The sequence below is a fragment of the Poeciliopsis prolifica genome, unplaced genomic scaffold (assembly GCF_027474105.1).
Source record: "Poeciliopsis prolifica strain line A6 unplaced genomic scaffold, Auburn_PproV2 SCAFFOLD032, whole genome shotgun sequence".
Classification (NCBI taxonomy): Eukaryota; Metazoa; Chordata; class Actinopteri; order Cyprinodontiformes; family Poeciliidae; genus Poeciliopsis; species Poeciliopsis prolifica.
Genome location: NW_026562407.1, coordinates 4,703,981 through 4,717,794, shown reverse-complemented (window position 1 = coordinate 4,717,794; position 13,814 = coordinate 4,703,981).

Genomic DNA, 13,814 nt, shown 5'->3' with positions numbered 1-13,814 from the left:
GTTTAGAAACATTGCATGTTTAAAACGTCACTTACAAATTAAGCTGGTGATATTAAGGCATCTGTTTGCAGACCGATAATGTAGTTAGCGTTGCACCTCCCCACTCTGACCACTGACAGACATCGAGAGGATCAGACATGTGAGAGAATAGTAGCCAAATAACTTCTGGTCAACATTTAGGTTTGCACAATAAAAGCTGGAAATCGATCACTCAAGTCTGTTCTGTATTTTTTTAATTTAACTACAGAGATTTATACTTGGGTGGTGGGTAGAGCTGACTACAGTGTGGTTCTTTGCCAGGTGGGAACCAGTGGCCACTGGTTTGGTGGAAAAACCCCACTTGATGGCTTTGTGGATGTGCATTCCAGGTGCTTTCTTTCCCTTATTACCTGAAGTGGCTGTGAGTTTTTGTTTCACTCCTTTTCCTGATTGTTTTGTCGCAATAGTCTCGGAACATGTTCATTTTTGTTTTCTTCCCTCATCTGATTTTCCTTATCAGTTAGTTTTTCATTATGCACGGTAAAGAACTTGCAGAGTGGCCAAAACCCGGCCAAGTGGGAAGGACTTGCACTTTCTCTTATCTTTGTACTATGCACTGCCCTATTGATTCTGAACCCAATAATGTATTACTTGAACCCATCTCTTAAAAAAAAAGAAACCTCCTCAGACATCCACTTTGTGTGTATGTAAATAACACAGAAAAGGTATCGACCTGCTAAAAAGACAAAAAAATAAAAAGAGTTTGTGGCGAAAAAGAGCATTCGCTCCGATGCCACCATGGTTTACTCCAGCAGATGACTTCAGAGGAATCTGTTCCCCCCAACCATCTGTTCTTGTGGCTTTGCCATTCGAGCTTGGAGTGTCATTAACAGAAATAAACGTTGTGTTCTCTGCTCTCTCTCTCTATCTATCTCTCGTCTGGATGCATAGACTGATAACTAAATAATGAAATTGTAAAAAGAAAAAAAAACATGGCTTGTTAAAAAGATTATACGATTACCTCTGATTAGTTGTAAGCGTAAACTGTTTCTTTTATTCTGAATGAAAGGAGTGCTTTTTATTTTCTTACTTAGGTTACATTGGTGGAGAAAGAAATCTGTAAGAAAACCAGTTCTTTGCTGACACGAGTTCCATTTGTTATAAATGAATTCTATTAAAAAATGTCAGTGTTATGCACCGGTGTTTCGCTTGTTTCCCTCCACCTCACTCTGCCTCAAAAGAAAAAAGTCCGATGGAGCCATTTTACCCCCTGCTGGTCGGGGTCCAACACATTATCCGCAGTTCTCTGGTGAAATGGGGGAAAATTTAGTCTCACCACATTTGAACAGATTTCCATGGCTCTGTTTTTTCTGTTACTGATGGAACCCACAGTGAATCATCACAGGAACATTTGACAAGTGAAATTCAATGCTTTCTTTTTATTATTATTATTATTATTTCTAAATTGCTTTGCCTTTCAACCCACCCACCCCCGGTTAGACTGTGTTCTCAAAGGCATAATAAGGTACATTAAACTCCACTGATGCACACAAATCATTCAGTCTCATCACAAATGAGGCTCCTTATTCTCTTTACTTTAGTCAAATGCATTTACTTGCTTTCTTCCACCTTTGCATGTTCCTTTCTTTCTATCTTTGGTCCTTCATTCCTTCCTCCATGAACCACAGCTCTTCATTCCTTCTGTCATTTACTTGTTTTCTTTTCTTCACTCTGTCCTTAAAAGCATCCGTCTCTTCCTTTCATCGACCGTTTATTCATTTCCTTGTTTCATTTCATTCGTACTTCAATTTTTTCTTCCCTTATTTAAGCGTTTCCGTCAGTCAAACTTCCTTCCTGCAAGCCTTCTTTCTCTCTGGACTTGGTGCACAAAACAAACAGCTTCCTCCTCTGACATAACGGGGGAGAAAAAAAGAATCAGCAGATGCATCAGGAAACAGTTTGTGAACGTTTGGTCTTCACACGTCTCTGTTGATCTACAGGAAATCGCTTACATGAGAATAGCTACTTGTCTGAACTTGCCAAAGTTTCACAAAAATATAACTGTGGCAAACAAAGGACGAAGGTCAAAGTTTATTTTGACATGAAGAGAAGGATGGTTAGAGAGGAGGAAAAAAGAGTTGCAGCAACTTGTTGCAGGAATTTGTTGAAGGTGCAGCGTCCATCTGACCAACGAGCCAGACAGGATGTAGTAAAAGCTTAAAAATTTCTTCTTCTGCTGCTATACCACTATAGAGTGGTATGTAAAAACAGTGATTTTAATTGCTTTCCATTAGTTTACTTTGTACCATCTGCTGTGTCTATATTCCACATCAACATTTGGCCGCCTTATCCCATCCCTCTGGCAAATGGTAAAGATAACTGTTGCCAGGACAGAGCTGAATGCAGAACTTCGACTCTTGAGTTTGTTTTCTCACTGAAAATAAACTAAAAATAACAGGCAGGACCGCAGTGAATGGCGCACACTGCACCACACGCTGCTGTCCAGGATTTCTGCCTGCCCCGCAACCCAGTTAAAGTTTGAGACGAGTTTCTTCACCGTTTCACCTTTTGGTTGCCCGCAGGTAAAGACTTTCCTGGCACTACTTCGGTAACCTCTAGCAGTTCACCATCTGACCTCCACTCCAGTTTCCACAGGGCGTTCTTGAAATCTTTTGGACTGCATTTCTCTTTTGAGAAGTCAAAATCCTCCAAGCTAAAATACCTTATCTTTAAATCCAAGCTCAGTTTAATACAATAATCTTACCCATCATCCCAGCCAATAGACATCCTTTACACCTGAAATATTAAAATAAACACGGCCAGGTATGAGTGAATTGGAAACGTGTTGTTCCTGAACTCGCTGTCAGATATTTGTGATGTGGAAAATCAATATTTCAGCCCACAGATTGGTTGAAATGTTATAAATAACAACATGCACTTGCCTCAGACAGAAAACATTGTCTGAGAGATTACGTGTCAAAAGCACTGACACCACAAGACGTACGGAGATGATGTTCCTGCCATGATTGCTCTGCGAGCGGAACGCCGTTGGCTGCTCTCCGTTCCTGTAAATCACATCTCAAACTGAAAACAGACCCGAACAAGAGTGAATATGATCCTATCACGATGCACTGTTTTATCCATCCTGATGTTTGATGGTCCCCGTTGTGCAAGGAAACCTTAGCGTTGCATCAGCTTACATCCTTTTGTATTTGTTTTAGCCCCCCTTCAAACATCTCAATCATTACTCCCCAGCCTGAGGCAGGAGTGTTGGTGTTATGCAGATTACTTAACCCTCCTCTTGTCTTCGGGTCATTTTGACCCGAAGACAAGAGGAGGTTGTTCTTATTTTTTTCGTCAAGTTCACATTTGAATTGCTGCAGCAGAAAATTCCATCTGAGTTGTGAACACTGTAGGTCTGATTCAGGACTGTTAGATTTCAAGTTTCTGTATGCAGTTGCAATTAAAAAAATGTTTATAAGGGCTTGTCCTCGGGTCATGTCAACCCGAGGGCAACAGGAGGGGGGGGAAATTTGAAAAGATATCAGTTTTACGGAGATCAGTGATGCCATTCCATACTGTTTGCCTGTCCAGCTGTGATTTCCTTAGTCTTCCGGTCAGTCTGACCTGAGGCCTGGGTTTGGTTATTTTTATTTCTTTTGTAAAGTTCACATTTGGATTGCTTGAGCCTAAACTTCCCCCTGAGTTGTGCACACCATAGTTCTGATGCAGGACTGTTAGATTAAAGTTTCTGTATGCAGCTGCAATTGAAAAACATATTTTTTAAGGGCTTGTCCTCGGTCGACATAAGCCGAGGACAACAGGAGGGTTAAGAAAGAAGCCCGGCTTCACTCTGTCTCTCATCATTTTTTTGTTTTTAAATCGCCTAGCATGAACTTGGAGTCTTGAGCGCCCACATGGTCATAAACACCTTCTTCACACCTGACAACAAACTTCGTGCTGTCGTTGCGTTTTATCTTTTTTTTTTCCTCCAGAGACGGCGGCGCTCTGCAGATGTTCCGTCTCCATCTCTCTGCTGTTTCTGCAGAATTACGAAACCGACCAGTCGTAGTAAAGTCTCCCTCCGTACGACCAGCCCCTCCTTTATATGATGACAGCTTGTGCTTTTGCTCATCGACGCTAAAATTTGCTGAAGCATTTTGCCTCGATGCAGGAGACTGCGCGAGTCTGAAATGCTCTCTTTTAACTCTGCAGTAACAAAAAAAAAAATTTCATCTCGGTCCAAGAGCGTTTAATGACGTCAGAGCTTACCGGCGGTCATTCAGACAGACGCTGGATTTTCACTGGAAGCTCCATCGCTCTGTGAAAAACAATCACCTGCTCCCACTTCATTAATTCAAGTATTTTTGCTATTCGTTTTACTCCAATTTTCAGTAATACAGCAGGACACTTATTGTGGTTATGTTCACCGTGCATGGGGCCATTTTCATATTAACACTGCTGTGAGCTGCTAACTACTCAAATTAAATGTTATGTTGCAGGTGCATGTTAAGTGCCAAATTAAAAGAAAAAGTTTCCCCTGGATAAAAAGCTTTTCTCGATGTTTTTCTTTGAGAAGTTCATAAATGGCTTCTGGCTCTTGAGAAAGTATAGAGTGATTTACTGCGGCCGCGGCTCACTAATATTGCGCTGCACTCAATATTGCCTCCCCTATTGTGTCTCAGCACCTTATTCACAAAGCAAATACCGCTAATTAATTGCCAGAGCAACACACTTTAACATCAGCAGGTGCAAACAATTCATGCTGTTGCACATGTTCACAGTGGCTTTTCTAAATCAATAAAGGATGATTTAAGTGAACTGATGTAGATCTGAAACGGAGTGACTCATCCGCGGCTTCTTGAACAGATAAGACACTTTAATTGGAACTGGAAAATTTATTAGATTTAGGAAACATGTACTTTATATAAACATCTTGTAGCAAGGCCTGATTGCCTGATTGTCAGATTGAAAGAAAAACACTTTATTCACCATAATTACATATTATTTACAATCACCTAAAAAAGTATACATTTTGGATTCTTTACTCAGAAATATTTATTTATTCATAACAATGTGGGGCTTGTGCAGCCTCTTTTTGACTGCACAGGTACAAACATCCATGTAAACAATATCAAAACCCTGCAGCAATTGCTAAAATGTCATTAGCTATTTTGGAGCTAATGTCCAAAATAAGTCATTTGGAGACTTAGTCTGAACAGGATGCAATTTTCATTAAATCCTGTTTTTATGATGAACCTTCCAGATCTTTGTTGGCTTTATTTTCAGGGAGGCAGTGTTTCAAAGTCCTCTACTTGCAGACCTTTTTTTTTTTTATATACAGTGGATTAGTTTTGACATCTATTCATTCATAATTTCCCCCAAACTTATTTTTGTAGGAAAAATTAAAACCCAAGTAAATGGTGTTAATCTGAGGTAAACATTCTCCTCTGCAAGCTCTTTGAAAATTAGACTTTGGTTTTCTCAGGTTTTGTGGATGGAAAATTCATGTCATCTTTCAGTGAACCAACCAGGCAGGTTTATTTTCCCTTTTACCGAATTGCACGGTGATTAGAAGAAATGAGAAAGCAATATCCATAATAAAAAGTACTGACGTTGTATTTATATGGATCTGTGTTTGTAATATCATCAGGTGAACATGATCTGGGACAAATCAAACTCAGTGATTTATAGTTCAGGAGTTTTATTTTATTTTTTTTCAAAATTTACATTAGAGTCAGAATTATTATCCAAATATATTAATTTCTGTTTCTGGTGTTAAATTTTGCATGACTGCTGTAAGATATCTGAAACTGCTTTCAGTTGGCTTGGCAGCTGATTAGAGAAGAGAAAAGCAACTGAACGCTGGCAAATGTTTTCAAGAGTAAGATAATATATTTGACCTTTTCCAGAGATAATTATACAACACAAACTTTGATTAGGATCTATGAGGTGGTCAAATCGGTGGAAGGGGCCCAAATTTCCCCAAGTGTCTTGTTATATTCGTGGCTAAAAAATCAGCATCAGCTGATGTATTAAAGCGACTTTCAATTTTACTGTCAACAATGTCAACTGCGAAACCGTTACCGTGATTTTTATACACTTGTTAGGGGCAAAGCTCACAAATCCACTATCACAGCTGGCTGCCAGCCCAGCTAATATTGCACTTGAGAGCTAAGCGTCTGAGTAAACAGACATCGCACCTCCTGGAATCCTGGCTTGACTGAACTAAATGCACAGTGCAGGGCAAGCGGAGCGTCTGTGCACTGCAAATGAAACAGACAGCTATGGGTGTGTGAGCAGAAGAAAAACCCAGGGGCCTTTTGCCAGCAGAACGATGAAGAATGTTTCTGTGCAGCAGCGAGACAGGCACCATACCCTGCAGTCGGCCGATGATGATGACCCAAATGGCAATCCTCAATCGAGCGAGCTCTCAGTTCAGCGATGACAAACCCAGATAAAAGCCGACACTGCTGCCAGAGCCGCACTGATTTTGTGTGCATGTCACATTAGAGGTACTTCAGAGGCACAGAGAAGGTTTGACCTTTAGTTTCTCACTGCAACAAGAATGAAAAATAGAGAAATCCAAACAGAAAGCTAAAAGAATGACGTTATTGGTGTGATTAAATATTAGTTAGGCTATTTATTTTTTTTGTATATGTGCGTGTAATAATGCTTTTCTTGGCACTCTTATTTTCAACTGAAACGAAACAAGATAGAGGCAGAAAACTAAAAGCAGTGGAGAGGGAAAAGGTAAAAACAACTTCAGCTGAAAGGTCGACCGGAGTGATGATGGAAGTGGTGAGGGGGAGAAGGGAGTAATCCAGCCTGGCCAACGGTCGCCGCAGTGTATAAACCTATGAAGGTTAATTTCTCCGGCTCAGTATCTTGCCAACATCAGAACCTCTGTAGGCCGGCCATCTGCTTTCACTCTTTTTTTTTATTTTTTATATTCTGGCTACATTACTGCTGGCTTCATCTGGGAGTGGACATGCGTCAGGGCACGTTCATGAACTAATGTCTAAATGTAAAGGTGAGGGAGGGGTTGGGTATGCGGTTGTTCTGCTGAAAAAACTCAAGTAATTAGTCGGTGAGATATGTTTGCATTTCATTACATGTATAGCATGTTAATAAGAGATTCTGCTAAGACTTGAACACCAGGAGGATTTTTTTTCAAAAGCCTTAAAAAGCTTTATTTTAGGATTTAAATGTGTAAATTCAGCCAAGAAATTAGATTTTAGAAAAACTATTGATTAAACTAAAATGCACCCAATCTTTCTTGTTTTTATTCTTAGCAAGAAGAATAAAAATATTTTATATTTTATATTATATAATATATTACATAATTATATCATTTTATATTATATTATATATAATAACATATATTATAATATTTTATCTGGCTTTAAAATATAATAATATATACGTTTGGCTCTAAAGTGCAAACCTCGTTTTGACCAGTGAGAACAAATATTTCCTCTCCATTGTTTTGACTTTCTATTTTTCTTCCTTTCAGTCAGTTTCTACAATTAAGATGCTGACTTTTGACAAAATCACAAAACACTTTGTCAACTAATCAGAATTGTCCCTTTGCCACACAGAAAAGAAAACTCGAAGGCACTCAAGAGAGAAAAATCAAGTAAACCGAGGCAACGTCAGCAACTCCACAGGGCCCCACTTCAAAAAAAATCCCAAACTATCCCTTTAAGGCATTACCACATACGACCTAAATGCAAACCATTGACGTTCCAAGTGGCTATTATTTGTTCTGGGTGACAACAAAAGAAAAATATACAATCAATAAGTTATTTGAAGCCATTTGGAAATCCACAGTGCACATCAATTATCCTGTCAACCGTGTGAAATAAAAGAAGAAATATAATTTATGAGTTCCCCCAACAGGTTTTTGTTGCAACCTAAAGCAATAATACACCTCCAGTCTGGTGCTCAGCTCCACTCTTTTCACACACTGCCACCTCACCAAGGGATACTTAGAGCATATATATATATTTTTGCAACCTCAGAGGACACTGTGTCAATTATTCTGGGTATGAGGTCTTCATTCCCTAATCAAAATAAATGGCCAGGGCAGCAGAAAGTGAATGGAGTTAAGCCCCCAATATTCCTTCGAGACAGGCAGGAGGGGGCGCAGGGCCACAAACAAATCCATTACCACAAGGTAAATAGGACACATCAGCAGTTTTCATTTGAATAGTACAAGCCTTGTGACCACCCCCCTCCAAAGATGGTCCATTTTACAGCCAGGGACTGATTGCATGAATTTCCTTTTTTCCCCTCTGCACGCCACCCTGCAGTCAAACTTACATAATGCATTCCGAGCATGAAAACTCTTCCGCATACGGCCGGCGAAAGCTCAAAGTGGCTGTGACTAACTCACTGTAGCGGGGAAAATCCAGCTACCTGCCTGGAAGATGTGGTGAAAGTGTAAGCTCAAACTTTAATGTTATGCTTTAGCTTAATATGGTCTCAAGAAATTCACGGGAGGATGAGTGGCTGGGGTCATTTTATTCAGCCATCATAAAATTAAGTGTTTTCCTTTCCCCCACACGTTCTCCTGCCTCACCAGCTGGTAGTGATTTCACTGTCAGGGTGTATATAATTTCGGCCGATATTGACACAGTTCCGCTCCAGGGATCTAATTGTTTCCCCTCAGAGAACCTTTAAGGCTCCTGCTGCTTGGTAAGGTGTTCATATTGTCGCTCACTTTGCTTTTTCGCGACAAAAAAAAAAAAACAACGTAAAGTCAACGTAGCAAAAAACCCAGTTATGAAAAGTAATTAAGCAATGAATTATGAAAAATGCATTCTGCACCAGGTGGCCTGTTCGAGGACATCTCCAAACAGCCCTTTGCGATGTAAATATTGCAAACAGTCTGACATTGCAAAGACGACATATTCTCGATATTGAAGGTCTATTATTTTGCTTGCCAAACGGTTAAAAACTCCTGAACGGAAATTAAAACATTGTTGTTCATGGAAGAAGGTTGTCTGCAGAAAGATGTGATGCTCTTTCTGTGACTATTATGTAAAAGCAAAATAAAGGATGAAGGAAGGGCCTGCAAACATCAGCGGATACGGGCAAGATGTATCCTGAAGCGGAGAGGTGTACCCCAGGTATCACACCGAGTGTGTGAGGATATGAATGGTCCGCAACCACGTGACTGCACTTCAACTGTTCCCCTTTTATTTGGATGAAGTATGTGGTTCTCACATGTATCCTTTCACATCCACTCCACCATGTGCTGACCAAACATTTAGAAAGGTTCTCTTGATTTATAAATCTTGCTAGCCCTGAGCCTTGCACTGACCTTTGGGTACTAGGTACTGACAGGTAGAGTAGCTGCAGCGGCCAAAATACTACAGAAACTACTGTGTAGCTCCTCCTGGTGGCGGCATTTTACTATGGATTGTATTTTTTTTGTCAAATCCGTAATTCTGACTGTGTTTTCCATGTCGCTAAAATCATAGGACCCCGCATATTGGAGATGTTGCCTATATCAGGAGCAATGCATGTTGTTAGCCAAACTGTACACGCAAGTATACTATATATATATATATTTTTTTTTTTTTTATTTTAAAGCAGCGGTACTCAGGTCCAGTTCTCCAGACCTGCCCTCCTGCAATTTTTAGATGCATCCCTACTCCACAACGCCTGAGTCAAAAGGCCGAATTCCCTCACCAGCAGCAACTCAGCTCTGCAGAGGCCTGGTTACTCATTTGATCCAGGTGTGTTCGGTAAGGAATGCCTCTCAAGTTGCCATCTGGTAGCTCTCAAGAAGCAAACCAGTCTTTACCTAATGGAAAGTTTTTTACTTGACAGTATGCAAATTTCAGATTTAAGTGGCTTCATATGGCTAAAATGTACTTAGTTTAACTAGTGTGAACATTTCTCCAAAATTATGGCTTCAGGTAAGCAATTAACTGCTGATAAATTCTTCACAGCACAACACTTCAGGAAAAAATCCAAAACAATCCCCTGTGTCAGCAGTTGAATGTGGCAAAGCTAAGGGGGTCTATTTTTAAAAGACGGATCTTTGTTACAGGATCTTGACAGTGTTGTGGGTGAAAAAGGCTCTGCTCGAGTGTTTCACAAGGTAAAGTCTTGCTATGACAACTCTTTCTAAATGTAACAAGACGACAAGTCTAAGTGCGACTGAGCGCAGAAAAGAAAGGATGTCACAGAGAGATGCAATAAAAAAAGGTTTCACTCTAGGTTTCAGTCTATGTGGCTGACATCCACATATTTTCCAGCCGTAGTGACAAAACGTTGGGTCTCACATCATGAGCTATCAGACTGCATTCGGACATCGAGGACATGCTGTGCTGGGTACTGATGTTTTGTCCGCACTCTCCGCAACATAGTGGACTCGCCTCGGACGGTAAACACCTTTTCTCATAGGAAGAAGGCAACAGATCGCCCTGCTGTGAGCGTGTGGAGACAGTTTGATTCACTCTATTCTTGCTCGGTTTCTACAAGCTTTTCTTTTTAAGCGCAAGTCTGGCTCAGACAAAAGGAGAGGGCGATCGTGTTCAAGCGCTCTCTTCGGTCTGAAGGCCATCTGTCAAGCAGTTCAAAATGGGACACATAAAGCAAGGAGCTTCCTTTTGTCTGAGGCGCTTCTCTTCAGCATAAATAGTAAGGTCTGGTAAGAATCGCTGTGAGATCTCCTGTAAAATGTTGCATAACAAGCAACTCTTGGAGAACAAAACAGACGTTGGAAGGGATGGCACAGCTGAGCCAGCAGAAAGAAGAACAACAAAAATGTTCCTCTGTGGGGTTTTCTCTCTGCTCTTTTGTCAGACACTTAGAACAGGGTTCCTGCAGAGTCTTGACAAGTCTGGAGTTAAAATTGAACATTTTCATCTCATGAGTAAAGGGAAAATGGAAACCTGATTATAGAGAACCATTTGCATTTGAGGATGTTATTTCGTACTCCATAATCTAATGGAAGAAAATGTGGAGTTCTGAGTATTTTTTATTACTTTACATTCACAGTGCCTTGAACAAGCATTTGCTTTTCAGCCAATGTTAACACCAAAGATAATGTTCGTTTTACCTCGGAAGTTAGACCTGAGTTTGACATCAGAGCCGAAAGTTAGGAAGTGGGAATTTCATCATGTCAGCCAAAGAAATTGTTTGCAGTAGATTATTTTAAGCTTTAATTTCCATAAGAAAATACATGTTTTAATTTGATGTACCTATCAAGTACTATGTGCAATATTGATTTTAGATTCACTCTTTCTTACTGCTATGTGAGGATTGACCATACTGAAACACAAAGTTGGCCTTACAAGTCGTAACTGGAGTTGCTCCCAGTTTCCCAGTGGAAACTGTGACTTCTCAGAGCATTCCAGCTGAACCAATTGGTCACTTATTGAGTTTATTACAAAGTTTATTACAAAGCTTTACACCACTGACTAAAATACACATTTTTGACAACCTGGTATGAGCACAAAACATTTTGAACTTTAGATTACCCCTAAAATAATCTTATACCAGGTATATCAAGATCTAAAATAATAATAGAAGAAGATGTATTAAAATTTAGTTTTTATCATGAAACCATCGGAGGCATACATATTTGCTTCATTAAAGATGAAGCACATAAAGGGAAGCACATGTAGCATTTATATCCTTCGGCGCTTTGACAAACTTAAACCAGGCACAACACAAACGCACCAAAACAGTCGCACGTTAAATCAGTTACCACAGAGTACAAACTATAAACGGAGGCTCATAAACCGCTATTGTTAAGACACACTTAACTTTACCCCGCGTGCAGCAATAAAAGAGTGCTGAACAAATTCCCCAGAGAAGAAGTAAGGCTTGACTGCTGGAGCTCAGGGCCATACATGGGCATTTAACTAGCGGAGATTAACTACTGGATTTCCACTGGGATCCTGGATGTCCTGGTGTAGCACCTGGGGGAGGAGAGATATCAGAGCAGAGGAGGAGGGTGAAGGAAAAGGGATGTGGGTGTAGATGGCCCATGGAAAGCTGACAGCTTTGGTCACTCGAGAGGGTGGAGGCGACAAAATGAAACAACCCCCACACTTTCCTTATTTTCACTATTTCAGTCCCAGTGGGAGGAGTAATTAAATTGTCATGATTGTCAAATAATGCTGCTACCAAATGGTCACCTGACAAAACTTGGGAGAAGGTGCTCTGGTCACACAATTAAAATCATCCAATTGTTGGTGATTGGCACGAGCTGTAGCAATCTTGAAAATATATGTTCATAGATGCTCTCCGTCTGATCTGCCTGTTCTGTAACACCTTTTCAAAGAGAGATGAGCAGTAATCAAAAAGTTTTGCAATGCACTACAATAGGAGAATGTAGTTCTCTTAGAAGAGCATCTCGAACTGGGTACGCATTTAAACTTTCAAACCAACAGCACAGCGACTGGTTTTTATTAGTCAATTTATTCCCTGCTGAAAACTGTCCCTCATTTCTCCATCATGTCGCCTGAGCCCGGTGATTGCGACAGTCAGTCTAAGTTGGATGGACACATTTATGGTTCCTTCTCTGGTTGTTTCTGACATCTCGCCAGGCCAATGCTTGTTAGCATGCATAACGTCACATTCATATCCACTGGTCATTCTGTAAATAATGCAGCACGTAAGAAATCGCTCAAAATAGTCAACGGTCCATATGAACAGAGTTTGGTCGAAATGACGAAAACATTCCTCCAAACTTTGTAAAAACCATGCATGATTTCACAAAGTGCAAAAAAATTTGATGTCTTTGAAGGATCTATTTGGAAACATAAGAAGAATTAAATTAATTCACATTACATTGGCGTATATTTGTATCTAAACTAGCGGCTTACATTTTTAATTGAGTAAGTTTCAGGGTATTTAGTTAATTGTATTTTAATTCATCTAAGTCAATTGCATTTTAACCAAAACTATTTGACAAAATAAACAGCATTTTATATTCAAAACCCCATTTTTTGTGATAAATTATTAAATAGACATATGAATCTTGCAACAAAGATATTAGTTTTTAGCTTCTGTGATTGGCTAACCCTTTTAACACAACTTTCACACAATAGTATGTTGAGCGACCTATCAGATTGTTTTTCAGAAGCAAAAATTGGCGGAAGAAAAGTGGCTTTATCATTTATCGCCATTGTTTGCGGAAACGTTATTAACAGAAACAAGTCTGATCAGTGAAAAGGTGACAGGTTATGTTTGAAGTAACACAACAAGGACAGCACATGTCTTCTGGTAGCAACACGTTGCAGCAGCATCTCACATTTCTTCTATATTTTCTATATGCCAAGTCTGAGGAAGAGCACGGTATGGATATGGCTCACTTTTATTAATCTAGCTCTCTTTTTCTTTGACAGGATGGAATCCTTCCTCCCATTCTGTGCATCTCCTTGTGCATCTCTCGCTCATTTCTTTTCCCCTTTCCTCTTCTCTGGAAGTGGGATGGATCATTCTGGATTCCCTCCACCAGAAAAAAAAAAGCTCCCCTCTACTTGTGATGCAGAGCAGAACATAAAGTACAGGGACGTGGCATATCTCCAACAATGCTGGTTCAGAGAGGAGGAGTGCTGCATTTTGCATGCAGGCGGGATTAGCCTAATTGAAGTGTCAGCCTGAGAAAATTGTGGATGCGTGCGGGTTAACGTCTGTATAGCAGAGGCTTCACTCATCCGGGTGATGATGAGAAATTTGGCCATCATTGCAGGCCCCATTTGATTGCGTGTGTGTGCGCGTGTGTTTGCGTGTGTGATGGCGATTGTAAATTCCATCATCATGTATATTTATGATGCTGAGATGGCAAGGTGGGAGCAGTAGGATAT